At 35.4% G+C, this 11965-nt stretch overlaps 1 non-coding gene across 1 annotated transcript; it reads left to right on the top strand.

Annotated features, from left to right (window-relative positions):
• The first annotated feature begins 386 nt into the window (after positions 1-386).
• TRNAE-CUC (transfer RNA glutamic acid (anticodon CUC)) lies at positions 387-459 on the top strand. The gene has a single exon. It is a non-coding gene; the product is annotated as a tRNA-Glu (tRNA).
• Positions 460-11965: the final 11506 nt, after the last annotated feature.

The following is an 11965-nucleotide window of genomic DNA, read 5'->3' as shown; positions in this document are numbered from 1 at the left end:
GTAGGCTATATGGGAAGAGCGCAACAACCGTATTTTCATAAGCTCAACTTCATCCCAGAACTCCATGTTGATGCACGTACTAGCTGATACAGTCTTCATGGCAATGGCAAAGTGGCCAGAATCAGACCTTTGATGTCTTAGGCCAATCTTTTCTGCGTGTAATAATCTTTTCAACAAGCTCATTGCTGATAACTCACCGCCCAGAACCTTGCACGTAATTCACTTATATTAATAATTTCGTTTTAACTTTTTCCTCAAAAAAGAAAGTATACCTAAATATATAATTTAAAGCGCATACATCCGAGACACAAGGTGTGGGAACTTGCAAGAGGAAAAAAAATTTATAAAACCCTTTATAAAAATAGTGATGACAAAGTTAGCACCAATCCGTTGTAGTCTAGTTGGTTAGGATACTCGGCTCTCACCCGAGAGACCCGGGTTCGAATCCCGGCAACGGAATTTTTTATTTTTAGCTTCCCGTATGGTCGCCTTCTAGTTAATTAAATACGAGCACCAGAAAGCAGATGAAAATACAATATATGAACAGTTGAATTTTGTAAAGCTTCTCTTCTCACAGAATTCTTTGAACAGTCCACTTCCTTTTGTTTTCCTTTACAAAACTTATGATATGAACATGTCGTACATATTATATTAATAAAGCTTGCTTTGGGTTAGTTTTCACAGGATGCTATGATTAAACTCCAGCCATAGTTGGATCGGATCGAGTACGGTATTCCGAATTGTGTGAACGGCACAATGAAAATCAAACAATACAAGTAAGAAAAAAACAATTTTTTTTTTTTACTTTTATGTAAAACTCATTATTTAATCTTTAATAATTAGTTTAAAACATTGAAGCCCAAATAAGTTTACGCTATTTCCAGTTAAGAAAAAGGGGAAAAGAAATTGAATTTCTCAATTTGAGGGTGGTGGTTGTTGTTAGTATTATTATTGTCATCATCGTATTTGTCGATATAAATGCAAAACAAGCTTGTGCTTGGCTAGCAGGGGTGCCAATCGGGTCGGGTTGGCGGGTCAGAATACCTCAACACGAACACGACCCATTTATTAAACGGGTCGGATGTGGCAAACATGAACACAACCCATTTATTAAACGGGTAACCTGACATGACACGGTTAACCCGTTTAATAAATGGGTCAGGTCGGGTCGTCACAACACGATTACACGACACAATGACCCGTTTATTAAACGGGTAGACCCGATAACATAGACACAATAACCGCACAGGCGCACATTTCGTGTAAACGGGTTGATCCGATAACATAGACACAATAAAAGAAAGTTTATATATATATATATAAACGGGTTGCGGGTTCGTGTAAACGGGTTGACCCGCCCGCCTAACCCATTTATTAAACGGGTCAAACGGGTTGGCGGGTTGTCATACCCCTAACACGAACACGACCTGTTTAATAAATGTGTTAGGCGGGTCGACCCGTTTACGACACGAACCCGTTTAAGCTAAACCCTAACCCAGCTAAGAAGCGGGTTGGCGGGTCGGGTCAGATTTTGCCACCCCTAGGTGTAACCAGGTCGGGTCTTGTCATACTCGTTTCAAAATCGGGGCTAAAATATAAACCCAAATTGATTCGGGTTTAAAATTAAGAGCAAAACTCGAACCAATTTGATTTGGGTCTAGGTTTGAGTTTTGACTAGGAAAAAAAATTAAAAATCCATATGGATTAATGGGTTTGGGTTTTAAGTAAATCCATTTTTTAATCAAGTATAACAAATAGACCCAAACCCGACCCAGTTTGATTTAGGTCCAGGTTCAAGTTTGATTATGGCTGAAAATTGCGAACCTATATGGATTAACATGTTTGGGTAAAAAAATGGGCAGGTTTTAATTTGATTTGTGTTAATGTAGAGTCTAGATATTACTAAGATTATAGACTTATACAGGTTAATTTGTTCAAATATAAATTAAGACGAGTATAAATGAGTGATTTTGTTTTACGAAAAATGATTGTATTGTATGACAAAAATGATGCATTTTTCAAATTGCCTTATAATTTTTGAAATTCGTCCATCTTCAAATTTATAAATGTCTAACTTCTTTAGGACCGTTTTACCCTTTATACGAGCAAACCTCGTAAAGTTCACGCTATATATCGGTATTCTCTCTGAGTATCGCAAACTCTCACTAAAAGGTAGATTCTTACATTTTTTTTGCATACCTCATGAAGTCTACATAACCAAATCTGTGAACTTTCTGTAACTAAAATTTGTTGAAACTTCACAAATATTTCACTAAATTCACATATATAGTACGGAGTTAGCATTACCAAATCTAAAAACTTTCTTTAACTGAAACCTGTTGTAACTTCATAAATATTTTACTAAATTCACATATATAGTATGAAGTTTGCATAACCAAATCTGCGAACTTTCAATAAATAAAACCTATTATAACTTTGCAAATATTTCATTAAATTCGCATATATAGTACAAAGTTTGCATAACAAAATCTGTGAAGTTATTGTAAATGAAACCTATCGTAACTTCGTAAATGTTTCACTAAATTCGCATATATAATATAAAGTTTGCATAACCAAATCTGCAAAGTTTCTGAAACTGAAACATGTCGAAACTTCACAAATATTCTACTAAATTTGTATACATAGTATACAGTTCGTATAACTAAATCTGCAAACTTCCTGTAAATGAAATATGTTGAAACTTCACAAATATTTTACCAAATTCGCATACATAGTATAAAGTTTACATAACTAAATATGTGAACTTCTTGTAAATGAAATATGTTGCAACTTCACAAATATTTTACTAAATTCATATATACAATACGAAGTTCACATAATTGAATCTGGAAACTTTCTGTAACTGAAATCCTAACCTCACAAATATTTTAGTAAATTCACATATATAGAATGAAGTTTGCATAACTAAATTCGTAAACTTTATGTAACTGAAACCTATTGAAACTTTGTTAATATTTAATTAAATTCACATATATAGTACGAAGTTTGCATAGAATTGTGTAGATCTCCTGTATAACTGATTTTTATGGAGATCCGTAAATATGAGAGCGATCTGTGTAAATTTTTGGCGTGCAAATTTTTTTATATTCGCGTGTTTTTTGAATAATATATATAATCATTTTTGTTCATTTTGTTTCTTTTTCTCGTTTGTTTCTAAAAAAAACCTTAACCCTTTTTCTTTTAGTGCCCTCAACATTGTTTCTCTTCTCTTGCAATAATTTTCGTGAGATTTTTTTTTGTTAAATTCTAACAAGGTTGTTGTATTCTTCACATGGACTTTGGTCAAAAGGTGAGTTCTATACAAACTATATATATATATATATATATATATTGTTTTATTGCATTCTAATTTTTTGTTTGTTTGTAGATATGAGCATTGTGAATGTTTTTTTAATGTTTTTTTTGTGTTTTATTTAATATTTGCTATCGGACCCAAAACACCTAAACTTCATAAGTGTTTCATGAGTTAACTTCATGTTAAGTCATTAATAGATGAATGAACTCCATCTTCAATCTTAACATGTAGCAAGAAGCGCTCAAAAGTCTTGCAGCAAACAACTGAAATATATCTCAACTGCTGACAGTTGTAGACACTGGATAAAACTTGAGACAGAAGCTTTATATGCCAAGAACCTGCTTGAAAATCACAATATCGTTTCACTAAGTAGGTGCATATGATTAAAACCTAAATGTAATAACATTTTGAAAACAAAAAATCCAACAAAAAGGTTAAAAACAGAAATTTCTATATAAAAATTTAAGTATTAACAAATCACATATATAAGTATATATGCACTATTCTTTGGTAATCTGAACCATACAGTAAAGCAAACTAACACGTCTTTAATGAAAAGAAAACTCGTAAGTGAATAAGAGATGTAAGCACTATTCTAGTCTACAAAAAAATGTAATTACCTTAATCCTTCTCCTTTCCAACTACAACCTAATGGCAATCCCTAAGTTACTCATCTTAGGGAGCATATGATGTCAAGTACAAAAGTACAAAGAATGAATGAGCCTTCAGCCGACCAGGCATGTCTTAATATAACCAGCAGACCAAAAATTTTCTGATATAAAAAAAAGGGGCAAGAAATGCTTTTAAAGGCAAGCTGGGGTTAGGCAGACCCTAAATAGTTATTATTCACCTGCAACGTCCTAACACAAGGAGGTAGGAGACGTGCACCGACAGCTCCTACCAACCATAGTGACAAACGTTTTTATCGGCAATTTCTCATTTTCCAAAAACTCGTGAGAAATTAAAAAAAATCCACAAATCTCGCATTTTTTGGCAAAATCTCAGCAATAAAAAAATTAATTAAAAAAAAAAAATTATTTTTATAAGAAAATATTAATAAAAATTATTTAAAAATAAAAATACATGATTTTTTTGCGATAAATAACCGTTTAAAACAAAAATATTGCGTTTAAATCGTGATATTTATGTTTTTTCATAAATCTTGCGATATTTTGTAAATCTCGCGAGAAATTGCCGTTTTAAACTTTCAAGCAATTTCTCGTGATATTATCGCGAGATTTTCATAAATCTCGCAATATTTGTCACACTGCTACCAACCACGCAGAGCGGGTCTCACAAGATTTTTCTATTAGTAAAATAGATATCAGCCTCCAAAATACTAGAATCAAGCATTGTTAGCATTGTTCAATTGTTACAGTTCACTTTTTTTTTTTGTAAAATTTCAATCCACAACTAAACCTAATTAAATTCATTTTTTTTTGAAAGGTGTATGCACCATCATTTACATCCAATTGAGATTATTTCGTCTAATTGCATATTTAATGTGACCACCTAAATTTAGTAGGGATCTACTGATTGCAAGCATTTCAAGTTTTTTCAAAGAACCTTCTTCCCTAATTAAACCTAATTAAGCTTTTTTATTATAAAGTTCACGCGTCTCTTGTAGGGGTGGCAATCGGGTCGGGTTGGCGGGTTGGCGTGTCAGCATACCTCAACCCGAACCCGACCCGTTTATTAAACGGGTCGGCTGTGGCAAACACGAACCCGACCCGTTTAATAAACGGGTAACCCGACACGACCCGCCAACCCATTTAATAAATGGGTTGGGTCGGGTAAACGGGTTTTCAGGTTCGCGGGTTGGGTTGGCGGGTTGACGGATCGGGTTGGCAGGTTGGCGGGTCGGGTTGACGGGTCGGGCAGACGGGTTGGCGGGTTGACCCACCCGCCTAACCCGTTTATTAAACGGGTCAGCCGGGTTGGCGGGTTGGCATACCCCCAACCCGAACCCGACCTGTTTAATAAATGGGTTATGCGGGTCGACCCGTTTATTAAACGGGTTGGCTTAAGCCCAACCCGAACCCGCCTAAGAGGCGGGTTGGCGGGTCGTGTCAGAAATTGCCACCCCTAGTCTCTTGTACCTAAATTTGGTAGAAAATTAATTACTCATTCTTTTCTTATGTGTTCATGCTTTTTCAAAGTAGGGGTGGCAGTGGAGTGGACCGAGTCTCCACCCTCACTCAAAATTTTGCCCTCCATACCTGCAAGGGTTTTGATTTTAACCTCCATCCCCGTTTCATGTCCTCCATCCCCGGTCCAAACGGGGCGAGGTGGGGCGGGGCTCCGCTTCTCCTCAGTCCACTGCCACCCCTAAAGGCATTTTAGTTATTTTACTAATGGGGATCGGGGATGGGGATGGGGATGGGGGCAGAGTGGGGTGAGGGAAAGCGTAAGTCCATCCCTGCCCATCCTCACACGAGTTTTGATTTTAACCTTCATCCCCCACCCCCCCCCCCCCCCCCCCTCCCGGTCCACTGCCATCCCTATTTCAAAGAGCTCTCAACCTAATTAAACTCTTTTTTTGAGAAAAAATCACGCAGTATCTCTCTCACTTCACCTAAATTTGGTACAAAATTAATGAGTATTTCTTTTTTTCATGTAATTTAGCTTTATCAAAGAACTTCCCTAATTAAACCTAATTAATGCCTTTTTTAGGCAAAAGTACATACAATGAAGCATTTGCCTTTCACGCATATTTAATAATTCACCTAAATTCGGCCATTAGTTGCATACTTATTGATAAACGTATATGTTGTATAATAATTTATTTTTATATTATAACTTTAAAAAGAAAAAAATTATAAGACAGCCGAGTCAATAATCAAACTTAAACGACTCAGCCGAGTCAAAACATCAACAAAGACAGCTCTCAATGAATAAGAAAAATAAACATAAAAAAAATCCAAGATAGAGAGAGAGAACCAAATGGAAGAACTTGCTTATGCCGCAGATAAATAAACCATCGTGAGAAGTGAAAGATAATGGAGAGATTGAGAGTTGTCAATGACTGTCCATCGTGGAATTAATCAAAACAGACTTGAGACAATGTTCTCCTGTGTCCACTGTGGTTAATGTGTTCCAGAACTAAATGAAAAACACATGTCCAGCACCACCCGAGCACCCTTTGAGACCACCTCATGCATGCTTAAGACAGATATAAAAAAAAAACTAGAGTTATAGATAGGTGGCACGATACTCATTTTCCAAACTTGATGAGAATATTGATTATCTCACTCTTCTCCTATGCTTTTCACACTTCATTTATTATTTTTATATGTTTTCTCACTCTATTTTTCATGTTTTTTATGTGTTTCTTTTCATGCTTTCTCACTCACTTCCATGTGCTCTTTTTAAATTGGTAGTCATCATTTTTAGATTTTGTTAAAAATTTAATTCTTACACTTAAAAAATCATAAAATTTAAGAATAGTCGCTTTTATTTTAGTTTTTATTTGTGTTTTATTTTGATTTTCAATCAATTCTTATATTTTAATTCTTCGCTTCCAACTTCTTACTTCTCACTTTCGCTTCTTGTATCTTTTTTCGTTTTCGCTTCCTAGCCTGGCAACCTTGAGAAAAACACATGCGAGAAAACAAGAAAAAAAAACCCACAGAACTGCACCTGCAACAGCTCTTGCTATCGACATTAAAGTCATTAAAAACCAAAACCGATCTCTACACCTGCAGGACCAGCCAAAGAAATGAAAAGGAGGCAAGAAGAAGACAAAGCAAGCAAGATCATAACTCAGATCACCACTGCAAATCTCATCACCCGTTCCCAACATTAGAAACCATGATATAAGTTCCACACGTACAACCCAAGAGTTCAAAACCCAAAACACACAGGCAAGAGTTCACTTTTCCTTCTCTCCTTCCTCCACCCTCCTGCCCCGTCCCACCCACTTCTCCTCCAATCTCCAACCGCCTCCTCTTCCCTCCCTGAGCCACCCCTCTCTCCGACCGTAACCATTCCCCCTTCATTCTGGTGAGCGGCCTTCCGTTATCCTTCATGACACGTTTGGCGGATCGGTTGAACATACTCTTAAGTTCCATGGATATTGCCGGCCATCTTCCCATACCAGCAAAGTTTGATATCCGATGACCATAACCAAAAGGTTCTTCTTGCCACAGAATCCCATACCAGTCTACGGGCCATCAAGAGAGTCGCCAGATCTGCAACACAGTAATCTCTTCCAATCATTCATAGATCAGCTCGAAAGACAATCGGTTCAACTGCCTAGACGAGCAACTCTTTATTATATATATTTTTTAATCAAGAACGCTGGAGGGGTTACCCGGATTTTATATTAAAGAACAAAAAATTATAAAAGATCACCCTCTAGGGGTAGCCAATCCGGCGACTTATCTTTCCATAGCAAATTATTGTAAGATCCTAAGTAAGAAAAGAACATAACCCATGGCCGCCCTTTACAAAAATCATCTTCACCGACAAAAAGATTTGTTAGAGTAAAAGCTGGATTTGAAGATAACAATACTCCTAACCGCTGGCTATTTGAAATCATGTATATATGTATTTTGTTGAAGGGACGATAACAGGTGCAAACACAGTCTTCAACAAAATTCGAGTTTGAAACTCTCTTCGTACCCCCCTAAGCAAAAAAATATCTGTCATAGGCAGCAAAGAATAGAAGATCCCAACTTTTATAAGAGCACGACACAAATTTAATAACATATGTAATGTGTTTCCGTAGCCAATAATTATCTACTATAATCTGGTTTTTGCAAACAAAGAAATCAATTTCATTTTGAAAAACCAGTCACTATCACAACAAAATGTTTAGTGTAAGACACCTAAACTGATCAACTATTGCAAATCTATTTGAAAGCACACCCCCATGATTAGACGTGTTCCTAAACTTCCAAATATTTTTAGCAAACAATATGAAATGTAATGTCCCAATAAGGTTTGAGCCACCCTCCCATGTCATCCACCGTTTAAGTTCTCAAATGAAAAAAAAATGTGGAATTCACTTCTTCACAAAAAATCTGCACATGTTTTCAAATCAATTGAGTAATAAGGCATAAAAACAGCAAATGAAATTGTGATTCCTCATGCTTGAAACATAGAGGGCATTTATTTGACAATGCAACCACAAACTCCTTCAATCTGTTCTAAGTCAAAAGCGTTCCATGACCAGCCAAATAAGCAACTCATGCTGCCCTTAGCGACACTCTTTTAGGCCAACATAATCGAACCATTCATAAATGGAGCGTCATTTCAAATGAAATTCCAGATATCCTTCCTACTGATTTTAGTTGCACATATAGAGTCAATCCACCATAGCCTATCAAGGCCATGAGATAGCTGAAATCTTATCATATTAGGCTATAGACTTTCAAGGCCCCGTATAAGAGCATATCGGTCTACACATAATACCAACCCATCTTTGTCACAAATTTTCTTTAAATTAACAATCCCGCATCTTTCTCTCTTAGTTATGAGATATATCAGTGGTGTTCTCTATTAAGAATTTATCGAAAACCAAGTAACAATCTCGTCTGCAACCTCACAAGATATCAGAGGCTCTACCTTCTTCTAACCCTATAGAATCCCTTTTCAAGCTCCAGAATTGATATCCGAATTAGCCCCAAAAAAACTTTTATTGCGGAGATACTTGGAGTGCATGAACTAAACCTATAAAGAAACTTTAAAGAATACATCAATTTCAAGCTTAGCCAGGTAAGCGATATTAAGCTCCTTGATTTTGCGAAGCCCAACACCACCTTCATTTTTCAGTTTATATAACACCTCCCGCGACACTAAATGTGTCCTCCCAAAATCTGAATTCAACCAAAGAAAGTTCTTGAACATGGTTTCTAATTAAACCATCACCTTCTTAGACACCTTAAAAGAAAAAATCCATAACACATGAATTGCAATAAGAGTATTTTGAATGAGAAGTAACCTTCCTGCATAAGATAATAACCTGCCTTTTTATTTTTTTAACTTTTGTTGAATTTTAACAATAAGAGGTTGACATGAAGAAGAATTCATCTTGCCCATACACAACAACAAACCCAAATATTTCAATAACAAACAATTCAATTGCTACCATGTTAAATAGGAAACTTGAGAAGCCATTTCTGAACTTACATTAAAAGCACAATGATTTATTTTTTATTATTTATTTTCATACATGCTGCAGATTCAAATTCTAGGAAAATGCTCTTAACTTTTTTTACTTGGTCCTTTGAAGATTGCAGAAAGGTAAGAGACTTTAACAACTTCAATATAATTTTGATATTAACCTAATTTCAGCCTCCTGGAGAGTCTCTTCATAATAATCAAAAACATATATGGGGACAAAGGGTCCCCCTACCTTAGACCCTGAGAGCTCTAAATTTTTTTGCTCGAAACTTAGTTCACCAACACTTAGAACGAAGCAGTGAAAACACAAAGCATAACTCTTTCTATCCAAATTAGGTGGAATCCCAATCGAAATGGAGAGCAGTTAAAAAATTTTCAAGAAATTCTATCATAAGCCTATGAAATGTTTAATTTTAGACATAATACAAAATTTTTCTTCTTATAAAGAGAATATAATAATTCATGAGCAAGCAAAATACTTTCTCTAATATCCTTACCTTTTAGGAAAACCCATTGATTCTTGAACTCTCGTGAGAATAACTCTCATTTTATTCACCATAACCTTGAAAACAATCTTGTATAAAAAGTTACCTAACATAATAGATCTAAAATTCTTTAGTTGGTTTGTGTCTTGTGCTTTCGGAATTAGAGCAATCAAGGTAGAGTTGACATTTTTCATGATTTTTCCTAATAATGTCACTACCCACGATGTCCCAACACTTTTGATAGAACATACCTGAAAACCATCTAGCCCCGAGGCTTTGTCATATTTTGCTTGAAAAACTGCACATCTCACCTCCTCATCAGAAACATGAGCTAACAACATTTCATTCTCCTCCTGAGACACACACGGACGATCCCAAGAAGGAAACATGTCAAATAATTTATCATCCTTAATAAGCAAGTCTTAGAAGAACTTGAAATACTCACTTTCAATACATGAATATTCCATAACATGGGACCCATCAATGAGAAAATTATTGATAGTGTCGTGGTGCCTTCTTTCTTTGACTGAAGTTATGACAAATTTAGTATTCCTATCTCCCTCTCAAAGCCAAAAGAGACAAGATTTCTGCCTCCACTAAGATTCCTCTTGCACCAATGCCCTCTCAATATCTCTCTGTAGGTGAAACTCAATTTCAATATCCTTATGAGGAGATGAGCAGTTCATCGATTGCTTTATGACCAAGAGTTGGTTTTGCAAGTAATGAATTTTACATTCAAGGTACACATATTTAGCCTTCTTCCAGGCTTGCAATTTTGATCCCACGTTATCCAGCTTATTTAATATGTGAATCATGACACAATCGAACTGTGGAGAATTCTAATAATCTGAAATGGTTTTCAAACATTCTGGCTCTGACAACCACCACTCAAAGAATTTGAAAGGTCGCTTCATGCTATTTCTCACAACCATTTCAAAATAAAAAACAAGCAAATAATGGTCTGCCAAAGATCTCAAAAACACCTTCAGTGAGTTGCCCATACCAACATCATCAAACCATTGATAGTTGATGAAGCATCAGTTCAACCTACACTGTAATATCTTGAATTTTTTTCATGATTTTTAAAGTCTAAATTATAATTATTTTGAATTATATACCTATATTTAAATTGATAAAATCATGGAAAAATAGTTAAATAGAGGTGACATCAGCTAGGTCTAGGCGTGGCCATGAGCCCACTGACAAGAACAAATTGAGTTAATTATAATTTGAGAAATTTTTAGTTTTTTAACCTTTAAATTTGAGCAAAATTCAAGTTAAATTTAAGCAAAATTCAGAAGTGAATTTGAGTTTAGACTACCGTTAGATCCGCCTCGGAACATAGATCTCCTAGGAGATCTGTTTTTCTGAAATTGGATTACGATTTGCCCAAAAATGCATTTTTAAAAAATGACCAACATCTATTTTTGAGCTTTTTCTGGTTTGGATTGAACTACATCCATTTTATTTGATACATGTTATTATGGATTTAGACTCAGTCTAGGATCCACATTGACTAGGATCTAGTCTAGGTTGGGATCTATATGGATTTAGATATGGATTTGAATTCTGGATCCAAATCTAGATCTATAAAGTTTTAAAAATAACTGACTTTAAATTAGAATAAGGATCAGGTAGAGTTCTATATGTGGCAGAACTCTACCCCATAAGGACATTCCAAAAGGGGGCGTTCCCCCTAGAATATTCTTTAAGAATATTAATTAAAATAAAAATAAAATTTAATAAAAATCTAGAAGATAAGGAGGTAGAGTTAGACTTTTAGTAGAACTCTACCCAAATAGGGATATCTAGAAGGGGACGTCACCCCCTCTTTAGAATAAATTAACAACATATAAAATGAGGTCTAGAGAGCTCTCTCTAGAACTGTTGTTCTAGAGAGAGAAAGAGAGAGAGAGAGTTGAGAGAGAGAGAGAGAGAGGAAAAAGAAAAGAGAAAAGAGAAAAAGAGGGAAAAGAAGAAGAAAAAGGATATAAAAAAAATATCCATCATTTTTTCTAGTTTTTTGATCTTTGATTCA

This window comes from Nuphar pumila, chromosome 8 (assembly GCF_984573655.1).
Source record: "Nuphar pumila chromosome 8, dmNupPumi1.hap1.1, whole genome shotgun sequence".
NCBI lineage: Eukaryota > Viridiplantae > Streptophyta > Magnoliopsida > Nymphaeales > Nymphaeaceae > Nuphar > Nuphar pumila.
The sequence above is the reverse complement of the archived record's forward strand: the minus strand, read 5'-3'. Positions and strand labels throughout refer to the sequence as shown.